Source organism: Macaca mulatta, chromosome 13 (assembly GCF_049350105.2).
Source record: "Macaca mulatta isolate MMU2019108-1 chromosome 13, T2T-MMU8v2.0, whole genome shotgun sequence".
NCBI lineage: Eukaryota > Metazoa > Chordata > Mammalia > Primates > Cercopithecidae > Macaca > Macaca mulatta.
The window spans coordinates 47,263,567-47,290,208 of record NC_133418.1 but is presented as its reverse complement, the minus strand read 5'-3'; the positions used below and the strand labels follow the sequence as shown (position 1 = coordinate 47,290,208).

Here is a 26,642-nt window from a genome sequence, read left to right as displayed (position 1 = left end):
AAATATGACTAATTGTTGGTTTGGGTTTTCTTAATAGGCCATTATGTCTTTATTCCCCCATTTAAATGAGAAATATATATTTTAGGAAAGGCAATTTCATTGAGAGACTTTTCCTTTTTATTCACTAAATGGAAGAAAAATATATATGACCATTTAAAGAATCATTTAAAAATTTAAATGTCTTATAAATGCAATAAAATATACTTTATTATCATAGCTTTAAATAATCCATCTTGACATTTAACACAACTCCTTTGGAATCATAACTTGTTTTGCCTGGATAAATATGACAATATCATTTCTATTGTAGTTCACTGTTTCATATACAAGAGTAATCCTTAGATTAGTTTTTATTACAGGAATGCCACAGACTATATTCCAGTTTCTGATTTAGCAAGTCACTCCAGTTTATAATATAGTCACATAACTAATTTATAGAATAAAAAGAAAATTTGAAATTATTGTAATTGTATCCTAGGGAAAAAGCACACTCTTCAGTTGTCACTATCTCTAATTTTCCCATCATCTTTTTTCTTCAGCTGGCTACTACAAAATACAGTACAGGCAGAGTTTCATTCAATTTGATGTCTTAGCATTTTACTATAGTAATTTTGTGATCTTTAATTTTTTTAATATTAAGTCTTTCTCTGTTGTGCACTACACTTCAGAAAATGACATACTTAAATCTTTTAAGAACAAGAAAAAACATTTGCCTTTATGCAAACTTACAGTGGCAAAAGAGGCTCGTCGAAGGACAGGAAAATGCTGGGATAATTTTGTGGCTAGATATACTGGATATACAGTGGCTTAATATGTACATCATAATTATAGTTTGACCTCTCACTACCTCAACTTACTGAAGTAGCAAGTGGAATCAAGATATTTGAAGTTTCTTTCAATATCATCATAACCCTTGAATTTCTATGAAAAAAAAAAAAGTGTTAAGCCATAGCCAGATTTAGTTAACACAACACATTATTCTATCCACCTATATCACAGGAGTGGTGGGAAAGCTAATTAAAAATGGCCACAGGGAACTTCCAAATACAGTAAGTAGCTGTATGGAGTAAAAGTTTTTTTTTTTTTTTTTTTTGTTTAAATAGCATTTAGTTAAGCAAGAGGAATTATTGGGCATCTGGCATTTAATGTTTCTAATGTTTTTCATGAACTCCCCCTTTCCTCCTTTTTAAATCATTGAACTTTTACATTATAGGTAAATGTGATAATGTCACTTAAGAGAAATTTATAAACTTATGAAACAATCTGCAATCAGTTTTACTAAATAGCAGGTGTAAGTCATGATTTAAATTACTCTTATAATATCATTTTAAAAGTCTAATATAAAAAAAAGTCAGCTTCCACAGATGTTTGAGTTGAAAGCTTCCACTTATCAGTCTCACTCTAATTGCAACCAAATTAATACTATTCATTTTGATTTATGGGCAAAATGCTAATTTTGACTTGTCTGCCCTTCTGAGAATTACACAAAGCCCAACAGTAGTGTTACTTTTTCACCCACCAAAACTGAAGTGGGGGTGGGGATCACACCAGAACATGATAGAGGGAAGACATATCCAGGCAACAGCCCACTGCTTACCATCCTAACCCTTTAAAACCTGGTTTCTGTTTTATGGAACAAAATGCACTTCCTTGAATGTGATATACCTCTCAGACTTTGAATGTTAACATAAAACAAAGAGATGGTTCTTTTTCTAAGCTGTTCCTCTTCCCCAATGTCACTTCCTCCATTTTTTTGCCTCTCACACTTTACCTAGCTAACATCTATTTGTGTTTGATACTTGGTTCAAAGATCACTTTCCAGTTATCCTCTTCTAATCATCTGCAATGAATTTAGTAAAACAACTACTCCTGAAATAACAACAACAAAAAAAGTGTTGACGGCTATAATTGATAAGTAATCTTAAAGGGAAACTTGAGAGCCGAGAATCAGGTCTCAAGTCCAGCCATTGCATGTCTATCTTTTGTATTAAATACCTTGGATTATCTCTGACTCTCTGTACTAAGAAAGGCGGCCGTGTCCTTATACTCTTCTCAGTCAAGTAAGGTGTTCCTCTATTGGTTTTCAAAATGTCTATTTCTCTTTGCCATGTTTCTGTGTTCACATGTCTGACTCTCACACTAAACAATGAGCTTCCTAGGAACAAAACTATGTCTTCTGTATCTTTGTCCTATAATGAAGCTTAACACTTGGTCCATTTCCAGGAGATATTAGATAAAGAAGTGAAAGAGTAAATAAATGAACAAAATCCCCATGTCAAACCTATATCCTCAGTCATGTTTTCATAGACAGATATTTTCTATAGTGTCCTGTCTTCTTTCAGTGGTGGTAGTGGGCTGGGGGAGGAGGGTGGCAAATGACAAAACAGGAAAATGAGAAAAAAAGATATAACTGAAAACTGTCGACTAGAGTCTGGACAAATAATCAAATTGACACAATTTATTAATCAACTATGAAAGTAACCAACCAATTAACATGTAATAATAATAGTTATTATTATTATTATTATTATTATTATTATTATTAGAGACAGGGTCTCATTCCATTGCCCAGGCTGGAATGCAGTAATGTGATCATGGCTTACTGCAGCCTCTAACTTCTGGGCTCCAGTGATCCTCCTACCTCAACCTCCTGAGTAGGTGGCCCCACTAATGTTTTGTTTTCCTTTTTTAGAGACAAGGTCTCACTATGTTGCTAAAGCTGGTCTTGAACTCCTGGGTTCAAGTGATCCTCCAACTTCGGCTTCCCAAAGTGCACGATTATAGGTGTGAGCCACCGCATCCAGCCTGACATGATCTCTTTTGGTAACATTATAGTCAGTAGAGTGAAAATCATTTAATATTGTATCAGTACTATAGGTGTTACTATCATTGATAGTCACACACAACTTTGCACAGTCCATAGATTTAGCTTAAATATGTTCCTTTAGTGTGATGAGAGAGTACTTTCATTTTATATAAAGAACTGAAGTAGAAAACATTTCTTTTCCTGCTTTAAATTTTCAAATAACAAGAAAATATTGGAATAGAGTAATCTTGTATCTTAAAAAAATATGACCACAAAAAATATGTCTTTCCATTATAGTGGGAAATATACTGCCCAGTGCCCAGGGAGAATTTAATTCTCTTTCAGGAGGCTGCTGATGCATATGCTACAAAGTTAACTACTGTAAAGTTGGTCAATAAAGCCAATCTTTTAAATAGATAATTTCTAATTGTAAAGGAAGAATTTATTCCTTAGGATGAGACTGTCGAACTCGCTTATAATTAAAAGTAAATCCTACCAAGGAAACTTACAAAGAATTGGTATCTGCCCGTTTGCTTTCTGGTATTCATCAGGTCAGATGAATTCACACATATATGCTGATCTTCCATGTGCTCATTTGAAAAGAATTTGAAAAAGGGACAAGTGAAATAATATTTGATTAGAAGAAAACCAAAGTTATATAAACCAAGTAAATTTACCTTTATATTATTTTCAGAATGTGCCCTGAAATATTTTTATATGTATGAGATGTAATATTACTGCATTAAAATTTTGCGAGTTGCTGATTCCAGATTGACAAATACTCTGGGGAGTAAAGCTTTACCTTTGAAAAAAAGAACATCTAGTTTTGAGCGCATGTTTTGTTAGGTTTAATTTGGGGCTTATTGTTGGTTTATACTTTTATGGGTTTTTTGTTTGTTTTGGCAGTTGAAGGTATGATAAATCTTGGCAGAAAAAGCTGTGGTAAATAGTATACACACATAATATAATATTATATTACATATAATATATTATATAATATATTATTATATATAATATTATCTATAATATATAACACAATATCATATAATAATATATTATAATATATAACATAATATATAATATAATATATAACATAATATAGATAATAATATATTATAATATATAACATTATGACATATCACTATATATAATATATGTATATATAATATATGTGTATATATAATTATATATAATTATATATTATTATATATAATAATATGTCATATATTATTATATTAGATTATATATTTTATTATATATAATATAATATTATATTATATATATACACTTGAAAGACTTCAAGGAGCCCCACCTACCAGTCTCAGGGCTATGTCAATATTTCCAACTGTCTGTCAACAGTCTTGCTCAGATCATGTTTGAACTTTTTCTCTTTGATCTGAATGTAGCTTTTGAAGAAATAGTGATTACCAAATAACCTGGCAACAGAGGAAACAAATCACAAATGTCTAATCATTTGTTTCTTTGATTCAAACCAATAACCTATCTTCTTTACCTTGATACGTTTCAGAAGGAAATTTGCAAATCAAAGTCTATAGTCACACACATACAGGAATCTCTATCTCCACATTCAGAAAATATAACCAGTCTTATAAGAAAATATTTTCTCTTCAATATTTTCCATTTTAAAAATCAGTTTTTGGCACAGATACTTTCCATTTCTATCCTTTAATCCTGGCCCCAGGGGGAGTGATTTTTCCTGTTTGCATTTGTTTTTTAAGTGTGTGGCCTCTGCCATAATTGTGACATCCTGCCATGGTGCTCCCAACTCCATGGCTTTGTAGTCTTTGCTGTCATATCTGCTATTTAATTTAGTAATTCTTTCTTAATATCTCAATATTTATCATGGTTTAAGATATTTATCTAGACATGATTTTTAGAGACAAAAGTGAATTTTTAATCAGGTCATAAATCCCGATTTAAAGTAAGTCATTAAAAGATGCTGCTTCTAATTAGGACTTTCACCTATCTGTTAAGTGTAGAATTTAACTCCTTAAGAAATATAAAATCGGGGGGCGGAGCAAGATGGCCGAATAGGAGCAGCTCCAGTCTCCAACTCCCAGCGCGAGCGACACAGAAGACCGGTGATTTCTGCATTTTCAACTGAGACTCCACCTCTGGGGACCGGGCACAGCAAACTAAACAAACGCAGCAGACACCTCTGCAGACGCAAACAACTCTGTCTGACAGCTTTGAAGAGAGCAGTGGATCTCCGAACACGGAGGTTGAGATCTGAGAAGGGACAGACTCCCTGCTCAAGTGGGTCCCTGACCCCTGAGTAGCCTAACTGGGAGACATCCCCCACTAGGGGCAGTCTGACACCCCACACCTCACAGGGAGGAGTACACCCCTGAGAGGAAGCTTCCAAAGCAAGAATCAGACAGGTACACTTGCTGTTCAGAAATATTCTATCTTCTGCAGCCTCTGCTGCTGATACCCAGGCAAACAGGGTCTGGAGTGGACCTCAAGCAATCTCCAACAGACCTACAGCTGAGGGTCCTGACTGTTAGAAGGAAAACTATCAAACAGGAAGGACACCTACACCAAAATCCCATCAGTACATCACCATCATCAAAGACCAGAGGCAGATAAAACCACAAAGATGGGGAAAAAGCAGGGCAGAAAAGCTGGAAATTCAAAAAATAAGAGCGCATCTCCCCTGGCAAAGGAGCGCAGCTCATCGCCAGCAACGGATCAAAGCTGGACGGAGAATGACTTTGACGAGATGAGAGAAGAAGGCTTCAGTCCATCAAATTTCTCAGAACTAAAGGAGGAATTACGTACCCAGCACAAAGAAACTAAAAATCTTGAAAAAAAAGTGGAAGAATTGATGGCTAGAGTAATTAATGCAGAGAAGGTCCTAAACGAAATGAAAGAGATGAAAACCATGACACGAGAAATACGTGACATATGCACAAGCTTCAGTAACCGACTCGATCAACTGGAAGAAAGAGTATCAGCGATTGAGGATCAAATGAATGAAATGAAGCGAGAAGAGAAACCAAAAGAAAAAAGAAGAAAAAGAAATGAACAAAGCCTGCAAGAAGTATGGGATTATGTAAAAAGACCAAATCTACGTCTGATTGGGGTGCCTGAAAGTGAGGGGGAAAATGGAACCAAGTTGGAAAACACTCTTCAGGATATCATCCAGGAGAACTTCCCCAACCTAGTAGGGCAGGCCAACATTCAAATCCAGGAAATACAGAGAACGCCACAAAGATACTCCTCGAGAAGAGCAACTCCAAGACACATAATTGCCAGATTCACCAAAGTTGAAATGAAGGAAAAAATCTTAAGGGCAGCCAGAGAGAAAGGTTGGGTTACCCACAAAGGGAAGCCCATCAGACTAACAGCAGATCTCTCAGCAGAAACTCTCCAAGCTAGAAGAGAGTGGGGGCCAATATTCAACATTCTTAAAGAAAAGAATTTTAAACCCAGAATTTTATATCCAGCCAAACTAAGTTTCATAAGTGAAGGAGAAATAAAATCCTTTACAGATAAGCAAATGCTTAGAGATTTTGTCACCACTAGGCCTGCCTTACAAAAGACCCTGAAGGAAGCACTCAACATGGAAAGGAACAACCAGTACCAGCCATTGCAAAAACATGCCAAAATGTAAAGACCATCGAGGCTAGGAAGAAACTGCATCAACTAACGAGCAAAATAACCAGTTAATATCATAATGGCAGGATCAAGTTCACACATAACAATATTAACCTTAAATGTAAATGGACTAAATGCTCCAATTAAAAGACACAGACTGGCAAACTGGATAAAGAGTCAAGACCCATCAGTCTGCTGTATTCAGGAGACCCATCTCACACGCAGAGACATACATAGGCTCAAAATAAAGGGATGGAGGAAGATTTACCAAGCAAATGGAGAACAAAAAAAAGCGGGGGTTGCAATACTAGTCTCTGATAAAACAGACTTTAAACCATCAAAGATCAAAAGAGACAAAGAAGGCCATTACATAATGGTAAAGGGATCAATTCAACAGGAAGAGCTAACTATCCTAAATATATATGCACCCAATACAGGAGAACCCAGATTCATAAAGCAAGTCCTTAGAGACTTACAAAGAGACTTAGAGTCCCATACAATAATAATGGGAGACTTCAACACTCCACTGTCAACATTAGACAGATCAACAAGACAGAAAGTTAACAAGGATATCCAGGAATTGAACTCATCTCTGCAGCAAGCAGACCTAATAGACATCTATAGAACTCTCCACCCCAAATCAACAGAATATACATTCTTCTCAGCACCACATCATACTTACTCCAAAATTGACCACGTAATTGGAAGTAAAGCACTCCTCAGCAAATGTACAAGAACAGAAATTATAACAAACTGTCTCTCAGACCACAGTGCAATCAAACTAGAACTCAGGACTAAGAAACTCAATCAAAACCGCTCAACTACATGGAAACTGAACAACCTGCTCCTGAATGACTACTGGGTACATAACGAAATGAAGGCAGAAATAAAGATGTTCTTTGAAACCAATGAGAACAAAGATACAACATACCAGAATCTCTGGGACACATTTAAAGCAGTGTGTAGAGGGAAATTTATAGCACTAAATGCCCACAAGAGAAAGCAGGAAAGTTCTAAAATTGACACTCTAACATCGCAATTAAAAGAACTAGAGAAGCAAGAGCAAACACATCCGAAAGCTAGCAGAAGGCAAGAAATAACTAAGATCAGAGCAGAACTGAAGGAGATAGAGACACAAAAAACCCTCCAAAAAATCAATAAATCCAGGAGTTGGTTTTTTGAAAAGATCAACAAAATTGACAGACCACTAGCAAGACTAATAAAGAAGAAAAGAGAGAAGAATCAAATCGACGCAATTAAAAATGATAAAGGGGATATCACCACCGACCCCACAGAAATACAAACTACCATCAGAGAATACTATAAACACCTCTACGCAAATAAACTGGAAAATCTAGAAGAAATGGATAATTTCCGGGACACTCACACTCTTCCAAGACTAAACCAGGAAGAAGTTGAATCCCTGAATAGACCAATAGCAGGCTCTGAAATTGAGGCAATAATTAATAGCCTACCAACCAAAAAAAGTCCAGGACCAGATGGATTCACAGCTGAATTCTACCAGAGGTACAAGGAGGAGTTGGTACCATTCCTTCTGAAACTATTCCAATCAATAGAGAAAGAGGGAATCCTCCCTAACTCATTTTATGAGGCCAACATCATCCTGATACCAAAGCCTGGCAGAGACACAACAAAAAAAGAGAATTTTAGACCAATATCCCTGATGAACATCGATGCAAAAATCCTCAATAAAATACTGGCAAACCGGATTCAGCAACACTTTAAAAAGCTTATCCACCATGATCAAGTGGGCTTCATCCCTGGGATGCAAGGCTGGTTCAACATTCGCAAATCAATAAACATAATCCAGCATATAAACAGAACCAAAGACAAGAACCACATGATTATCTCAACAGATGCAGAAAAGGCTTTTGACAAAATTCAACAGCCCTTCATGCTAAAAACGCTCAATAAATTCGGTATTGATGGAACGTACCTCAAGATAATAAGAGCTATTTATGACAAACCCACAGCCAATATCATACTGAATGGGCAAAAACTGGAAAAATTCCCTTTGAAAACTGGCACAAGACAGGGATGCCCTCTCTCACCACTCCTATTCAACATAGTGTTGGAAGTTCTGGCTAGGGCAATGAGGCAAGAGAAAGAAATCAAGGGTATTCAGTTAGGAAAAGAAGAAGTCAAATTGTCCCTGTTTGCAGATGACATGATTGTATATTTAGAAAACCCCATTGTCTCAGCCCAAAATCTCCTTAAGCTGATAAGCAACTTCAGCAAAGTCTCAGGATACAAAATTAATGTGCAAAAATCACAAGCATTCTTATACACCAGTAACAGACAAACAGAGAGCCAAATCAGGAATGAACTTCCATTCACAATTGCTTCAAAGAGAATCAAATACCTAGGAATCCAACTTACAAGGGATGTAAAGGACCTCTTCAAGGAGAACTACAAACCACTGCTCAGTGAAATAAAAGAGGACACAAACAAATGGAAGAACATACCATGCTCATGGATAGGAAGAATCAATATCGTGAAAATGGCCATACTGCCCAAGGTAATTTATAGATTCAATGCCATCCCCATCAAGCTACCAATGAGTTTCTTCACAGAATTGGAAAAAACTGCTTTAAAGTTCATATGGAACCAAAAAAGAGCCTGCATCTCCAAGACAATCCTAAGTCAAAAGAACAAAGCTGGAGGCATCACGCTACCTGACTTCAAACTATACTACAAGGCTACAGTAACCAAAACAGCATGGTACTGGTACCAAAACAGAGATATAGACCAATGGAACAGAACAGAGTCCTCAGTAATAATACCACACATCTACAGCCATCTGATCTTTGACAAACCTGAGAGAAACAAGAAATGGGGAAAGGATTCCCTATTTAATAAATGGTGCTGGGAAAATTGGCTAGCCATAAGTAGAAAGCTGAAACTGGATCCTTTCCTTACTCCTTATACGAAAATTAATTCAAGATGGATTAGAGACTTAAATGTTAGACCTAATACCATAAAAATCCTAGAGGAAAACCTAGGTAGTACCATTCAGGACATAGGCATGGGCAAAGACTTCATGTCTAAAACACCAAAAGCAACGGCAGCAAAAGCCAAAATTGACAAATGGGATCTCATTAAACTAAAGAGCTTCTGCACAGCAAAAGAAACTACCATCAGAGTGAACAGGCAACCTACAGAATGGGAGAAAATTTTTGCTATCTACTCATCTGACAAAGGGCTAATATCCAGAACCTACAAAGAACTCAAACACATTTACAAGAAAAAAACAAACAACCCCATCAAAAAGTGGGCAAAGGATATGAACAGACATTTCTCAAAAGAAGACATTCATACAGCCAACAGACACATGAAAAAATGCTCATCATCACTGGCCATCAGAGAAATGCAAATCAAAACCACAATGAGATACCATCTCACACCAGTTAGAATGGCAATCATTAAAAAGTCAGGAAACAACAGGTGCTGGAGAGGATGTGGAGAAATAGGAACACTTTTACACTGTTGGTGGGATTGTAAACTAGTTCAACCATTATGGAAAACAGTATGGCGATTCCTCAAGGATCTAGAACTAGATGTACCATATGACCCAGCCATCCCATTACTGGGTATATACCCAAAGGATTATAAATTATGCTGCTATAAAGACACATGCACACGTATGTTTATTGCAGCACTATTCACAATAGCAAAGACTTGGAATCAACCCAAATGTCCATCAGAGACAGATTGGATTAAGAAAATGTGGCACATATACACCATGGAATACTATGCAGCCATAAGAAAGGATGAGTTTGAGTCCTTTGTAGGGACTTGGATGCAGCTGGAATCCATCATTCTTAGCAAACTATCACAAGAACAGAAAACCAAACACCGCATGTTCTCACTCATAGGTGGGAACTGAACAATGAGATCACTCGGACTCAGGAAGGGGAACATCACACACCGGGGCCTCTCATGGGGAGGGGGGAGGGGGGAGGGATTGCATTGGGAGTTATACCTGATGTAAATGACGAGTTGATGGGTGCAGCACAGCAACATGGCACAAGTATACATATGTAACAAACCTGCACGTTATGCACATGTACCCTACAACTTAAAGTATAATAATAATAAATTAATTAAAAAAAAAAAAAAGAAATATAAAATCAATTTTTAACTTGTGGAAATTCTGTTCACAAATAATTTTCATTTTGTGTTTCCTCATAAACCTTAGTAATTACAGCAACTGGACCACTGACTCCTTTGTTCATCCACATTACCAGTTAGCCCTGCATGCCTCTGAATCCCCCCAGGAAGGATAGGTGCTTCTCCTCTGTCAAGTTCTGATTTCCCACTGTGGCCCTTGTGCTCTGTATTATAATTGTCTGTTTACTTCTCTGTATCCCCATTAGTCTAAATTTTACCAAAAGAAGAAATTATGCCTGTATTCAATCCCCCAGCATCTAATACAGGTATTATAATATCTGTTTCATAAATATGTTTCAAATTATAAATGAATATCAATTAAACAGTAAAAAGAATGTATCATAAATCACATACGCATGTTCTACTATCTGCTAAGACTGATACTTTGCACTCATTAAGACTATATCCTAATTCAGCCAACTACTGTAGGGAAAAATATTGCTGTTTTCATCCCATTATGAAAGTAACATTCTTCCACTGAAAGTGTGTGTGTGTGTGTGTGTGTGTGTGTGTGTGTGTGTGTGTGTTTTAATGAACGTTGAATCCTGCTAAATGTGATTTTCATCACAATAGTTAATCGGAGAAAGAAAATGTAGATAATAATAGTTTTTCTCCACAGGATTAATATTAGAACTAAATATAATAATATGTGTAAGGGTGTCTGACATACAACATCATTTATTCAACTGGAAGTCTTTTTTGTTTGTCTTTGTCTTAATCCATCTGTGCTGCTCTAACAGAATGCCTAAGTTTAGATAATGCATACAGAATAGAAATCTGTTTTCTTATGGTTCTAGAGGGTGGAAATTCCAATGCCAAGTCATCATCATCTTGTGAGGGCCTTCTTTATGTGTTCCCACATGGCAGAAGTCAGAAGGACAAGCTAGGTGAACCCTACATTAAACCTTCTTTACTATAGCCTTCATTCCATTCACAAGGGAAGAGCCTTCATGGCCTAGTTACCTCTTAAAGGCCCCATCTTTTAATACTGAATTTTGATGGGGATGTATTCAAACCATAGCAGCCTTTTAGGTTCAATCATTTTTGCTCTTGTTTCTCTGTGTGTGTTTTTTTTCACTTTAAGACATTTTTTTTCTTTTGAAGTACAATAACTGGCTAAGTTTCTTTAATAAGAAATATGACTTCTTCAACCTTTACTCTTCTAGAAAATATACCGTGACATTCACGTACCAGGGTGTTTTTTAATTAAAATAGTTTATTTTTACTTTTACTGGCCTTAAGTTGAAATTGGGCTTGACTGAAGAAGTTTAAGGAGCAATGCTAATCAACCCAGAATTGAAAATAGGAAGTATTTGCAACCTTCTGGTGCAGTTCTTCTCCTCTGGTGGCAATTCTGCCCCCTTCTTGCCCCACTTAACATCGTGATGGGGAAAGTAGAAAATAACTCCCAAGAAGTAAACCTTGACCTAATTCCTAAATAGAGACAGCCCAGATTAATAAACCTGTCATCACCAAACTTTTACAGAAGTCATGATTCCACTGAGATTCTGGAAGGATGACTTTTCTTTACATATATAACTATGTCAATATCATCTATATATTCACACCTATATCCGTATCTACATCTATATTTATCTGTATATTTGAGAAGAAAAAATAAACAAGTCTTATAGGCTTTTAAATAAAATATAAAGAAGAGAAATCTACATATAAATATTTTCTAATATCAGGGCTTCATAATTCAGTAGAAAGAGAACCACTAGAAACTTTACCATGTCAGGTGTAACTAGAGTCTGATATTTGGGAAAATAGGACCAACCACCTGAGTAGGGAGCCAGTTCTGTTGTGATTTTTAAGGAATATTTTAAAGACCTACCTGCCCTGAAATAGCTCCCACATTGGTACTTGAAACCCCTATTAGATATCTTAAGCCCTAAAGACTTTGGTCCTCACATTTCCCTATTAAATTGAAATTGCTTTACAGGATGTAACACCATAGGAAGCACTAGCTAACACCTGATCAGGGATTACTTTCCAATCTGGCAGACAGCTAATTAAATGAAATAGATCCTATGGGAAAGTACACTGAGTATGGGGTGCTTATAAAGGGGAGAGGCATACTGATTGAGAAGGCAGGATGCTAAAGAAAATGTGGTCTAATTGAAATTTATCCTAGGGACACATGTATTGGGAATCAACACTATTTTCTTTTCTACTCATTCCATTGTAATTATAACCAGGGATGTATATCAAAATCATCTGGTGAAGGGAGGGTTATTAAAATCACATCCTAAGCTCTAAAACTGACTGAGCACATCAGTCTCTGGTGAATAGACTGGGTCTGCATATTTCTCTAAACCTCTCAAGGTGATTCTGTTATATACACCATTGCCATAAAAAGCAAGCAAGTTAACCATCTTGGGCGCAATTCCATTTGCCAAACATTTGTTGGAAACTTTCTACATAGAAGGCACAATGTTCAGGTAATACGAATGTAACAGATGGACTCAACAAGAATCTTATTTTCAAGGAGATTATAATCTACCCGGAACAATAAATCCTGAGCATTAGAAACACAGGAATAATCTGCTAAGCGTTATAAAATGCTACAAATAAAATGTAGAGGGTTAGTGTACTTTCGAAGAGAACATTCAGGAAAGGCTTCCTGGAGCACAGATTCAGGCTCCATCTTCATTTTCCCTACCTTCCCCTGGTCCCTCACAGAAGAGTCCATTGGCAGTCTACTTTATAGCCTTAATCTTCTTTGTGTTCTAAGCTCTGCTAAACTTTACAATAAATAGTCTCAGCAAAACATGATTCAAGTTACTCTTTCTTACATCTTGTCTCAGGATAGGCTAACCAAGTATTGGATCCCAGGGTCTTGGATTTCTTTCTTTCTTTTTTTTTTTTTTTTACAGAGTCTCACTCTGTCGCCCAGGCTGGAGTGCAGTGGCGCGATCTTGGCTGGGCTCACTGCAAGCTCTGCCTCCCGGGCTCACACCATTCTCCTGCCTCAGCCTCCCAAGAAGCTGGGACGACAGGCCCCCGCCACCATGCCTAGCTAATTTTTTTTTTTTTGTATTTTTTAGTAGAAACGGTGTTCCACCGTGTTAGCCAGGATGGTCTCGATCTCCTGACCTCATGATCCTCCCACCTTGGCCTCCCAAAGTGCTGGGATTACAGGCATGAGTCACTGCGACCGGCCCCCAGGGTCTTGGATTTCTAACCGAGCTCTCATCTGATCAACACACCAATGTGTTCATTTAGACAATTTTAAAAAGGCAGTTTACTTGCTCTGAAAGACAAGAATACATACAATCTCATCTTTATCTTTGAAGAGCACGTGGACTACTGTCAGTGAGACCTTGGTTTTAGGGGTCGTGATTTCCTCCTGCTTCTCTCACTTGATTTTAGGAGTGAGCTGCTGTGGCATCAGCCCTGCCTCAACACCAGTCCCCCATAAGTACAACTATAGGCTTTACATGAGTTATTTAAGGATGGACCACTTGTGCCTGCATTCCACAGGCTGAGTTCTACCTTTGTTTTGCATTATTCATAAGGGCCTCCAAGACCCATCAACATAAATATCTCCTCAGTGCCAGGAATGAAAGGTAGGTAAGTGGATTGAACAAGGACACTAGACATAGGTAAAAAAAATTAGGGGCAACATTTTAGTTCACAGTACAACAAAGATTCTAGAAGGATGCCATTTGAAATAAACTTATCTCTGAGCAAAGACTAGCAGATGGTAGAAAAAAAGTATCCTCTCTTAATACGTTCCACTCCTGAGTTCCCTAAATCTCTAGCATACCACAATTGCATCTGTTCAGCCATCTAGCAAATATTCTGTATTTGCAAGCGTTTTGCAAGCAGCTACCAGTGTTTAATCTTGGGATAATGCCTTCTTGATGTGCTAACCCCAAGAGTAATTCAAACAGCCTAAATGTGAATTACTCCTTGTAAAAAGGAAATGTGGCTGCTTGGAATCATGTCTGTCTGTGACTGAAGATATGACAACATTGAAACACACGGCCGTGTCTGTGCAATCACAATCTGTAAGTGTAACCCTGGCCACAAGAGTATTAAGAGGGAAAGTGTGTACAAAAACTAATCAGAAATTACTGTCACTAATAAAACATAATTTTCAATATTATTCCACACTTCACTAGCGAGTGAGAACTATTCTGTTGACATATATAAAAATTAAAATAAAATAAGCAGCATGGAATGGCTGACATACTGGATAGTAAATTTAAATATCTTAATTTAAGTTTCTACTATCTAATTTTTGTGCCTCAGTTTTTTTAGTAGTAAGAGGGAAAAAATGATGCTCATTTTACTCTACACCCCTGAGGTTTCAATAATACTCTCTTATATAGTTGTTCAGCAATTTACTACTTAAAAAGCTTTTTTGTGTACATCTTCTCTACTGAGGCACTGAATACATTTTTGAAGTAGGAAGGAAAGACTTCTCCTTTTTTGGAGACAGCTTTCTCTACTATAGAGGTGATTTGCTCCCACGTGCAGTTGGTTAATGGCAAGACCATTGACTCAACTATTGGTGTTATTATTCCCAGTTCAGCACTTGCATCATTAAGGGTTCTTTTGCTTGTAATTAGCAGAAATCCTAACTCAAACTGGCTTGAACTAAAAGGAAATTTGTTGCTCGATAGACCTAAAATGAACATGAGTAGGTCTGGCTTTAGTTGCTGTGAAGGCTCAAACTGGGTCACTGAGATCCATGTCTCAGGGCCCTTTCCTCTGGGTGTCGGTTTCATCATCAAGCTGCCTCCTTTCATGTAACCAATTGGCTGTAGCAGTCCCAGCCTCCTAAACTCATCCTACACATTGCAAACAGTGAAAAGCTTTCTTTTTTCAGAAGCCACAGGAGATCTTTCTTTTGATCTTCTTGTTCTGAATGTAGTATTTGCCCTATTCTGGACCAAACATTGTTACTTGTGCAATGGACAGTCCAACTGGCTTAAGCCAACACAATCAATGATGGAAAAAATTTTTCCTAAATGTAATAATTAGAAGGGTGATTTCACACCGCACATATGGGAAGATGTTTCCAGAAGGGGGAGAATTGATGTTGAGAAGCAAAACACAAATAACCACAATAGAGCTCCTCTTCTCTCCTCTCCTCTCTCCCCCAATCAGGAAAAAATGCACACTATCATTTAATGGAATGAAACTATGCTTACACATATGGACATAAGATTCATAAGCAGAGCAACAGGCAAACATTGATAATTTTCCATCTAGTTTATATACATATATTTTATATATATATACACACACACACACACAACCCCATATATCCATATGTTAAGGTTATGTTAATTTCCACAGAGATCTTCTGGACTGTGTGGATAGCTGTGGTCCTTCAAACATCAATGAGACTTTCCTGAAAGCAGAGTTCACTACAAATCCGATTCATTACACTGGGAAAGTGAGGAGATATTTGCAATACTCCTAACTGACAAGGCACTTGAGGTTATACTGTTACTTCAAATTAAAATGCTTCTAATCCCACATGATTATGTCAGGTTTCTTTTATCCCTTTATTTCTTTTCTTCCTGTCTCTCTCTCTCTCTTTACTTATTTTCTTCCTGTATATCTCTTTCTTTTGACTTTTTTAAACATTCCTTTCATTCAACAAACAGATATTGAAGGCTTCTTAAGTGGTAGGCTTTATATTAAGAGCTGAGAAAACAAAGATGAGTAAGCCAGATCTTTGGCTTCAAGGCAAGACAAACAAGTACACAGAGAGTTATAATTTAGTCTGGTACATACTACAAAAAAAAAAAAAAAAAAAAAAAACGAAATACTTAGTACTGTGTGAACAGTTTATTTACTAGTGCCAACCATCCTTCCTCTGTTCCCCTGCCCTCTCCCCAAACCTTGTATTGATAATGGTAGTGATCTTCTTCTGTGTTCCCAACAAGCCTTGTTCATACTTCTGTTTATCTCTTTAATTATTTGTCAACCCCAGACAACTAGCAGCAACAGAAGTAATTAGATAGAATTTTAAGTACAATTTGCAACAGGGATGTGCTTTTTCGTACAGTTTCTCGTAGTGATGGCAGATTGTTCTTACCCAATCATACTTTCTTTGGAAACAATGCCTATTGGGGAGCACCAAAAGTGAAGGCAGTAGTATACTGTTCATGCAAGGAATTTGTGCTTTAGTTTATTTGATCAATGAGCAAATATTCCTGTGCCTCCTGCCCCGCTTTATACCATCTTCCCTCACACACAGGCAGCACCAATAATCCACCTTCGGTGTCTGAGCTGCCTGGCTGGAAAATCAGGCATCAAAACTAAAATTGAAGATAGACTTTGACACTTTCCAATGCCTTTTTTTCATTGCTTTTGGGTTTCCACACATAATACAAAGAAGGTAGAGAAGATAGCCTCTAATGTCCTATTGAAATCTAGTCATTCCAAAATAGGCTTTTGAAAGATTAGATTGTCGTGACTTAGGAAGGAGTAAATATTGATTATAATTCTAAATTGTACAGCTATGTTTGCACTCCAGTGTACTACAAATCATATTCACTGAAAAATTACCTAAGAAGACGTAAGTTTGTTCACTTTATCCAAATATTTTATACACATTTTTTTCTGAAGGAATATTTTAAGGAAAATAATACTTCTGCATACAATTCTGATAATGGAAGAATGATTATGTCTTAATTACATGTAACAGACTTCTCTTAGAGAAATGCATTTCTTCATGCTAATAATTATTCATTTTAACTGTATTACAGGCTGTACTCTATAATATATCTTCCAGTTGAAAGTTGCTTTCTACTCTTCAAGGTGAAAGAACATATTAATTCCTCAATTTTATTCTTTGTCAGTTTTGTAACTATCAAGATTTCTTACTGAACTCGAAACTTATTCATCTAGCCTTATTAAATTCCATGGATCAATTCCATTATTTAAGAGTATATTTAGTTCTTCTAAAACATCACGTTCTCTGGACTCTCTATGGAAACTTTTGCACATACTGTTCATTTTGCCTGGAACATTCTATTGCTCCCATCTATTTGCCTGTTGAATTTCCTTTCAACATGTAGCTTCCTTAGAAGTACTATTTTTTTTCCAGGAGTCTCCTCTTGAATTCGTTTTACAGGTTACTTCCTAAAAATGTTTCCTAGCACCTTTCTCTCGTCTCTATATTTTGTACTATGATTGCCTATTTGTTTGTCTGTACTCAACTGGGCTTAATTCCTTGAGAGCAGAAGTAGGTTTTGTATCACAGACCTTAGCACAGTGTTGGTATATAATAGATATTCCCTAGATACTCGTCACATGCATAAATAAATAAAACACAAATGAATGTCATTAATTACATGATAACTAACTTACCAAATCCAAACATGATGGATTTATTTTTGGTTACTAGATGGTGACCAAAATCCTACATAGTAAATATATATAATTGGCTAATATTTTCCTTAATTTGTAGTATAGAATCAAGATGTAGTGGGAGGATATACAATTATTTTCTTTTCATAGTTCATGCCACATCTCTTTTTCTTTAAAATAAAATATGTTTTGCACCTTTTCTTTTGTTTAATGACTCCATTTATTCAACCTACTTTACTATGGGATAGAATAATATTTCCTTAATTTTGCCCTGTAAGTCTTGTGGACTTTCAAGTAATGACTGCAAAATCAGTGACAGTAACTAATAAACATTCACCTCCACAACGTGATTTTGTAGGCTCATAAGGAGCCTACAAATGAACAAGTCTGATGTTATTAAGGCTTTTGCAACAAATATTATTCAGTGGCTACTTATAGATTGTTCAGTCCATCCGTAATTCTTTTCTGAAATAAATATATAACTCATGGTAAGTACCGAAACATTTGCTTGTAAGAGGTTTTGTTTCATGCTTAGAGTTTGTTCATGAACATATGCTACTGTTAGAAAGATTGATAATCGCCCAACATTAAAATGGCAACAAATTCATTCTCAATTTAAAAAATCAGATAGTTCTGGCCCTCCATAAAAATAAACACAGGAAATTACTATTGTCAAAAGGTATCTCTTACTATGGTGTTTATTAATGGAATCTTAGCCAAATCATATCACTTCAGACAAAACCACCAGAAATAGGCATCCCATGTTTAATAAAAAGGGCTTCTTTCTTACAGAAAAACTGAAGATACTGTGTCAAAGAAAAAAAATGATATATAAAGAAGTTAATATGATAACTGCATAAATGGGTCTTTAAAATAAAGAGGTCTAGTAAAATACTGTAATATTTTATTTTTCTTTAGGTCTATTTATAAAACATACTTCAGAAGCCTTCTAAAATGTGAGTTCATTAGCTATCATATCTCCTTCCCTAATAATTAAATAACAAATGCACATGCTTATAGTAGCTATTCATTCAATCATCATTCATTTGACATATATCTTTTGAGTGCCTTCTCTGTGTCAATCATGGCTGTGGGTGCTAGAGGTAGATGAGTGAACAAAAATGATAAAACCAGACACTGTCACATCTATTTCTTCCCTGAAGGACTAATTCATCAATCAAAGACCATTTTGTGTCTATGAATTGTTTAATTAATTTATATATTAAAATAGATTTTAAAAGTGAGAAGTATTGAATATTTATTTAGAGAATACCTGATACAATATAAATGCAAGGAAAGTGTATTCTTGCTTATTAAATGCTACGGTAATATTTGTAAAGTCAACTGGTACATTACACACTAAATTATTATATTTCTATTATTTTCACCACAGGACACAGAACTTTGAAGGAAGCAGGTCAGTAACTAATATGAAATATATTTTCTCATGCTGTAATAAATTATATTAAATGTATAAAATAAAAATTTCCCTTTAAACAACCTAAATGGTTTTGCATTACTTAAAAAACAGGTTCAAAAATATTTTCTGAAATCTATACATAATATATTTTTTAAAATTCAATATTTGAAAAAATTTTAAATTTTAATTTTACTTAGAAAAGTATTTGTATCAAATTTCATTTATATGTAGCCTGCTTATGCTTTAATTCACTAAAGGGTCACTAAGAAAAAATGTTGCTAAATTGGTAAGCATAGAATTTGGAAAACATGATAAAAAGTCATCCATTAAAAAAATCATACAGCAGTACCTTGATCTTCTAAGAAACATTTTAATATATTTTTTTTTACTTTAGACATATGAGTGCATGAACAATTACACTGTTTTTTATTTGTTTACATGTAAAATAAAAATTACAGAATAATTTATTAAATTGTCATTGGGGGTGAAACTCAAATAATCTGACTTTTGAAATCATGTGATTTAAAGAATGTGTGTTCTTATTTAAAGTCCCTGTATAAGTCATTTCACATGTGTGATATGCAGCCCACATCTTTTGAAAGAGGTTTGAAAAATAAGCAATCAAACTTACAAATTCCAATAGGTGATTTACTGTGAAGAAGATGTAACAGGAAATAATTTTAGGATCAAAGAAAAACAAATCTAAAATTTAAATTCTTAAGAGAAAGAAAGAAGCCATTAAAAATAAATGATCTGGGACGTATATATGTATGTATATGTGTATAGATACATCTTTTGGTCTATATTGTACATATATATAGCATGCATATTTATGCATACTATGTATGTATATACATGAATATGGAACAAATATATCTGTATATATGCATGTATATGCATATATGCCACATATACGTATGTATATATGTGTATACATTGTAAAGCTAGGTGAGATTATCAGATGAATAGTTCATATACCAAAGGGAACCACCTTGAGAACCTGTTTTAGAAATTGCATTTCTATAGTTTACCTATTTTAATATTATTTTCTTATTTTATTGGGACTACAAATGCTAAGAACACAAAAGAGTTTCTAAATCAGTAGCAAAAAGAATCACGAGACAGCAATCATTGTTTTCAATTTTTTTTTTCCCTCCTAGTCATGGTTTACTGGAGGAAGTCATCAGCAGTGTATATATATATTAGACAAAACTAGTTTCTGTCAGACATCCACTGAGGCTCTTAGCTTATACTCTATGTCCTTTGCATCACTTCTATGTTTCAGAATATTTCCTACACAAATTCGACATTACATTGCTATGGAAATCCTTCCTTTTCAAGATCCATTCCAATTTTATCTGAGGCTGGATCAAAGGAAAAGGTGTGGATTTATTTGGAATCTTTGGCCATTTCAATGCTGACAAGTGATGAAATTAGAGAATACTATTCTTTGACACACTTATTTTCCCATGACACAACTAATCATATTGTAGAAACCTGATAATTATTATTGACACTAGATTGTTTAGCACATATGAAATAATCTTGAGATGTATTGTGTGAAGTGCAAATTGTTTACTAAATGGAAAAAAATGTATAGATGCTAAATCCAATCTAATATATTTTTAAAGCCTATCACCTAAGCTCTCTCTGAACTTTCCTTACTTGAGAATCCTCTAGTGATTCTTGAAACTTCATTTATTCTCACATTTGCTTATTTTTGGCATGGGCCAGGTAAAATTTCCACCCACTCACACCCATGATTTCCTTTAAAACCATTTCAAGACATTTCCAATGTATCTCTTAGTGAACCCTGAATTCATTCTGAGCTCCATTATTTTGTATTTCCATAGGAATTTATATCAGAGTCGGCAAGGAGGTTATCCCAGGCTTACTGTAATTATCTCTGTTTAATTAATCATGCCTGAACTTATTTTTTTTTAGTTCTGCGATACATGTGCAAAATGTGCAGGTTTGTTACATAGGTATACGCGTGCCATGGTGATTTGTTGCACCCATCAACCCGTCATCTACATTAGGTATTTATGAAATTCTAACTATATAGTAAACTCATGAAAGTCAAGAATTCTCTTGACTTTCAATTATGCCTAATACAAAATTGCGTAAACACCAAGACGGAAAATTTTACTAAGTGAACATTTATTACCTCCTTGTTAAATTTTCTTTTCTTAAGAGAATATAGCAATAACACAAGATGTATGAAACAAAGTTTTAAAAGCTGAGATGAAACCTGATTTCTGTAACAGAAAAGATAAAGTCAAAGGGTGTTGGAGTCCTGGATCTTACATGGCTCAACAGGCATAGGAGGACATTATCTTTACTCTAATGTATTCTATTGAAATGACTCAACTAATATAAATAGCAAACACTGATAGAAATGATGAGGAGGAGAAAAAGAGGGAATTTTTTTCTAAAGGGGTGCCACACATGTCAATTCTTGGTTCCCAGGCATCCTTGCATGTATGAACTAGATAAATGTACCTGTTGGGTCGAGGATGTTTCTCCAACATTAGGGGATGAATTGCTTCTACTCACGTCTTAAATTCATATCTGGAAAAACATTGCTGATCTTGCTACTCTGGCTTCCCTCTGGGAGCTCTACTCAAAAGTGAAATTATTTCTCTATCATGCAACCAAGAAAGACTCACTTCTATTTCTCTTGTCAAACACGGAACTAGGAGCTTTCTTGCACATTTCAGGAAGGGACTCTCCTCTGAAACTCATTTCCTTTCAGCTCACAGTGAAAGGAAAACTTCTTCCTACTGCCTGTTAAGTGACAACTTCCTAGTCCCTGAATTCAATCTGAAGATAAACATTCACTCAAGGTGCAGGTTTGTCTAATATGGGTGGGACAGTATGAATAGACAAAGAGAATTTACTATTTGTTTAAGGAACCCAGTGGTTTGAGAAATAAGCGATGAAACCGACAAATTCCAATATGTGAATTACTATGAAGAAGATGTAATAGGAGAGAATTTTAGAATCAAAGAAAAACAAATTTATATTTTAAATTCTTAAGAGAACTAAAGAAGCTATTAATAAGAAAGGAAATGGGAAGTATATATGTATGTATATGTGTATAGATATATATTTGTCTATATTTTACATGCACACATAGTATGTATATTTATGTATGCACATACTATGTATGCATATGTATGAATATGGTACAAGTATATCCGTGTATATGCATGTATATATACATGCATGCAAGACTGAATTGTGTCTTCACAACATTCATATGAATTTGAATTTGGGAGTTGAAGCTCTAACTCCCAATGTGACTCTGTTTAGAGATACGGTTTTTAGGAGGTAATTAAGGTAAAATGAGCTCATATGAGTGGGGTCTTTGATGGCTGTCAGCAAGTCAAGGAGAGAGCCTTCATCGGAAACTGAACCCTGCTGGAAACTGACCATGCTGGCACCCTGATCTTGAACTTCCAGCCTCTAGAACTGCACAAAAATTAGTTTTTGTTATTTAAGCCACCCAGTCTATGATATTTTGTTATGCAAACCCAAACTAAGATGAACACAGAACATTTTTTAAATAATGGAAAATAAAATAAATGAAAGCTTAAGAAACAAGAAAAATATACCACTCTACCTACTGTTTGAATAATAATAGTTCCCAAAAGAGAGATAGGACTAAAGAGAGAACAAAATCATATTAATTAGATGACTAGTCTTTGAAAGTTAGTTTAATGGCATAGGATGATTTTTGAAGGAAACAAATGAGAACTTTCATTAGGGAAGCCCTTGTGCATTAAGAAGATGTAAACAGCACACAACTGTGTTATTTTTGTGTCAGGGGTTCTTAGTGTAGACCCTAACTACATTTCTGATATATATATTTTTTAGCACAGATAATGAGGACTTGTGGAATTCTCCAAAGTGATTCTGTGAGGTAGGAACAATAGCAGTGTTATACTTGGTATTCCTGATGACTTCTAAAAATACTATGTGACATGATCTGATTAGTTGGTATACTTTCATCCATTTCAATTTTTGAAGAGTTTATACAGACATTAAACTGAGAAAAATAATATGTTTGTATATCAAAGATACGTACAAATTTAGGGTCAGGTTATAAAATTATTACACGGTGCTCCATCCCTGAGCATATGCTCTTGACTTATTTTGAATCACAGAGACTGAAATAAGACGTGGGTTGTCCTAATTTACTAATAATTCTGTGCTCAAAAATTTTCAGTGATTCTCCATTGTTTGCAGAGAAAAAGACAAAATCCTCTTATGCCTATTTGGCCCTTCAAAAGCCAGTGTCCCCTCAATGTCTTTTTCACTTTCTACTTTTCTTCATTCTATCCCAGCAACACTACTCCCTTGCTGTTACTAGACCATAGCAGGCACACTCAAATATTTGGACTTGCTGTTCTTCCAGCCTGAGTTGTTTTCTCCTGAGTCATGCATATGACTTTGCACAAAGTCACTTTCTTAAAGAGATCTTCACTATCTATCTTGTTTCAATTTAAACCAAGCCACCTCTGTGTACTCCTTCTCCTCTGACCAACTTTATTTATCTCCATAGCATTTTCCAGCTTCCACTATACAATGGCATTTACTTACTGTGGCTAACAGACTTTCAAGGTGGTCCTAGGATCCCTGCCTCCTGATGTTCACTTATTCTTCATGTTTATTGCTTATATATTTCTGCTAGATTATAAGTTTCACAAAGGCATTTTTAAGTCTTCTTTATTTACTCATATATATTGGGTACTTAGAATAGTACCCAATATTTACTATTAGTATATTCTAATAGTACTATTCTAAGTACCCAATATATTGTAGACACAATAAATATTTGTCGCGTGAGTGAACACATAAATACATTATTTTCGTCTGTCCTGTCAGAGGATTTATCTATTTATTTTCTTTGGCTTACTGCCTATGCTGTGATTACAAACATTTGAGGCCAAAGTTAATTCCAAGACTCATGTTCTTGGTTAAGGAAATTAATGGCTAAGAAACATTAATGCTGTGTCAATAGAAGGTTCCATAGTTTGGCATGTGTTATATACAGTTGTCCCTCATTGGTTCCAGAACTTCTCGCCAATACTAAAATCCATGGATGTTCATGTCCCTTATACAAAACAGCATAGTATTTGCATACAGCCCACACAAATATTCTCAAATACTTTTAATCATCTCTAGATTACTTGCAATACTTAACACATTGTAAGTGCTATGTAAATCGATGCTAGTTGTTATACTGTATTGCTTAGGAAACAATGACAAGAAAAAAGTCTATACATGTTCAATAGAGCTGCAATTTATTTTTGAATAATTTTGATCCACAGTTAGTTGAATCCATGATGTAAAAAATCATAGATGCATACAGAGGGCTGACTGTATTTTGTTTGGGGTTATTACTAATTTATGAATTTCCATTTTCCACAGTACCTAGTATGGACATTACATAATAAAGTTGTGTGGGTTTCAAATAAAAGCATGTAAGATTTTACAAGGGAGCTTCAAGAAAAAGAAAAGAAAAGAAAAACTAGGATTAATCACGCTTGCCCAAGTGCCTTCCAGAATTACAAAGGAAAGGAACGATTGAGTAACCATAGAAGAAATACAATCAGTAAACATAGAAAGCCGTGCTTGTACTATAGCCCCATTTCACACCTGGGGACAGTTTCTGAAGGTGGGAATCTGGGTGCAGCTTAACTGAGTGTCTGCACTTGACTTTTCTCCAAAGGCTGGGATGAAGGTGTTGGCTGGTGTTTGTCATTAGAATCAACCCAAGGGTCAGCTGTGAAAGGATCTGCTTCCTAGCTCACTCACATCGGTGTTGGCAGGATTCAATTCTTTGTGGGCTGTTCATCTGAGGACCTCAGATCCTCTCTAGCTGTTGCTGGGAGGTCTTCCTCAGCTTCTTGCCATGTGGACCTCACCATAGGGCAGTTTATAACAGAACACATGGATTACCTCAAAGCAAACCAGCAAAGAACTACATAAAGCCAGCAAGACGGAAGTTATGCTCTTTTGGTAAGGTAACCTAGGAAGTGACATTCAATCACTTTTGTCAAATTCTATTCATTAGAATTGAGTCATTGTCTCTTTCCTTGCCTAACGCAGCCATGGCTCGTGGTCCCAAGAAGCATCTCAAGCGGGTAGCAGCTCCAAAGCATTGGATGCTGGATAAATTGACCAGTGTGTTTGCTCCTCGTCCATCCACCGGTCCCCACAAGTTGAGAGTGTCTCCCCCTCATCATTTTTCTAAGGAACAGACTTAAGTATGCCCTGACAGGAGATGAAGTAAAGGAGATTTGCATGCAGCAGTTCATTAAGATCGATGGCAAGGTCCGAACTGATATAACCTACCCTGCTGGATTCATGGATGTCATAAGCATTGACAAGATGGGAGAGAATTTCCGTCTGACCTATGACACCAAGTGTTGCTTTGCTGTACATCGTATTACACCTGAGGAGGCTAAGTACAAGTTATGCAAAGTGAGAAAGATCTTTGTGGGCACAAAAGGAATCCCTCATCTGGTGACTCATGATGCCCGCACCATCCGCTACCCTGATCCCCTCATCAAGGTGAATGATATTCAGATTGATTTGGAGACTGGCAAGATTACTGATTTCATCAAGTTCGACACTGGTAACCTGTGTATGGTGACTGGAGGTGCCAACCTGGGAAGAATTGGTGTGATCACCAACAGAGAGAGGCACCTTGGATCTTTTGACGTGGTTCACGTGAAAGATGCCAATGGCAACAGCTTTGCCACTCGACTTTCCAACATTTTTGTTATTGGCAAAGGCAGCAAACCATGGATTTCTCTTCCCCGAGGAAAGGGTATCCACCTCACCATTGCTGAAGAGAGAGAAAAAAGACTGGCGGCCAAACAGAGCAGTGGGTGAAATGGGTCCCTGGATGACATGTCAGACCTTTGTACGTAATTAAAAATATTGTGGCAGGATTTAAAAAAAAAAAAAAAAAAGAATTGAGTCACTGTGTCCAGCCCACACTCAAGCGTATGAGATTACACTAGGGTTTAATTAGTAGGATGTAAGAAATTTAAGGGCAGCTTTACTGTCTGCCCACCACAAGTATAAAGCAAATGAGTGACTATGTTAGTATCATTGGGTATTAAAGTTTGCAGCAGTGAAGAAAGGAGATACAGGTATAAGGTTAAAGAATAAGAAAAAAAGCTATGCATACTGAAATGGAATTGGAAATATGACTCTGTGTGTGTTTGTGTGTGTGTGTGTGAGATATAT

General features: G+C 35.9%; 1 protein-coding gene and 1 pseudogene across 1 annotated transcript in view; one reads left to right on the top strand and one right to left on the bottom strand.

Moving 5' to 3' along the window:
- Window positions 1–26,642, bottom strand: part of LRRTM4 (leucine rich repeat transmembrane neuronal 4) — a 782,577-nt gene that overhangs the window by 655,066 nt on the left and 100,869 nt on the right. The window lies entirely within an intron of this gene.
- LOC711324 (small ribosomal subunit protein eS4, X isoform-like) lies at window positions 25,473–26,358 on the top strand (annotated as a pseudogene).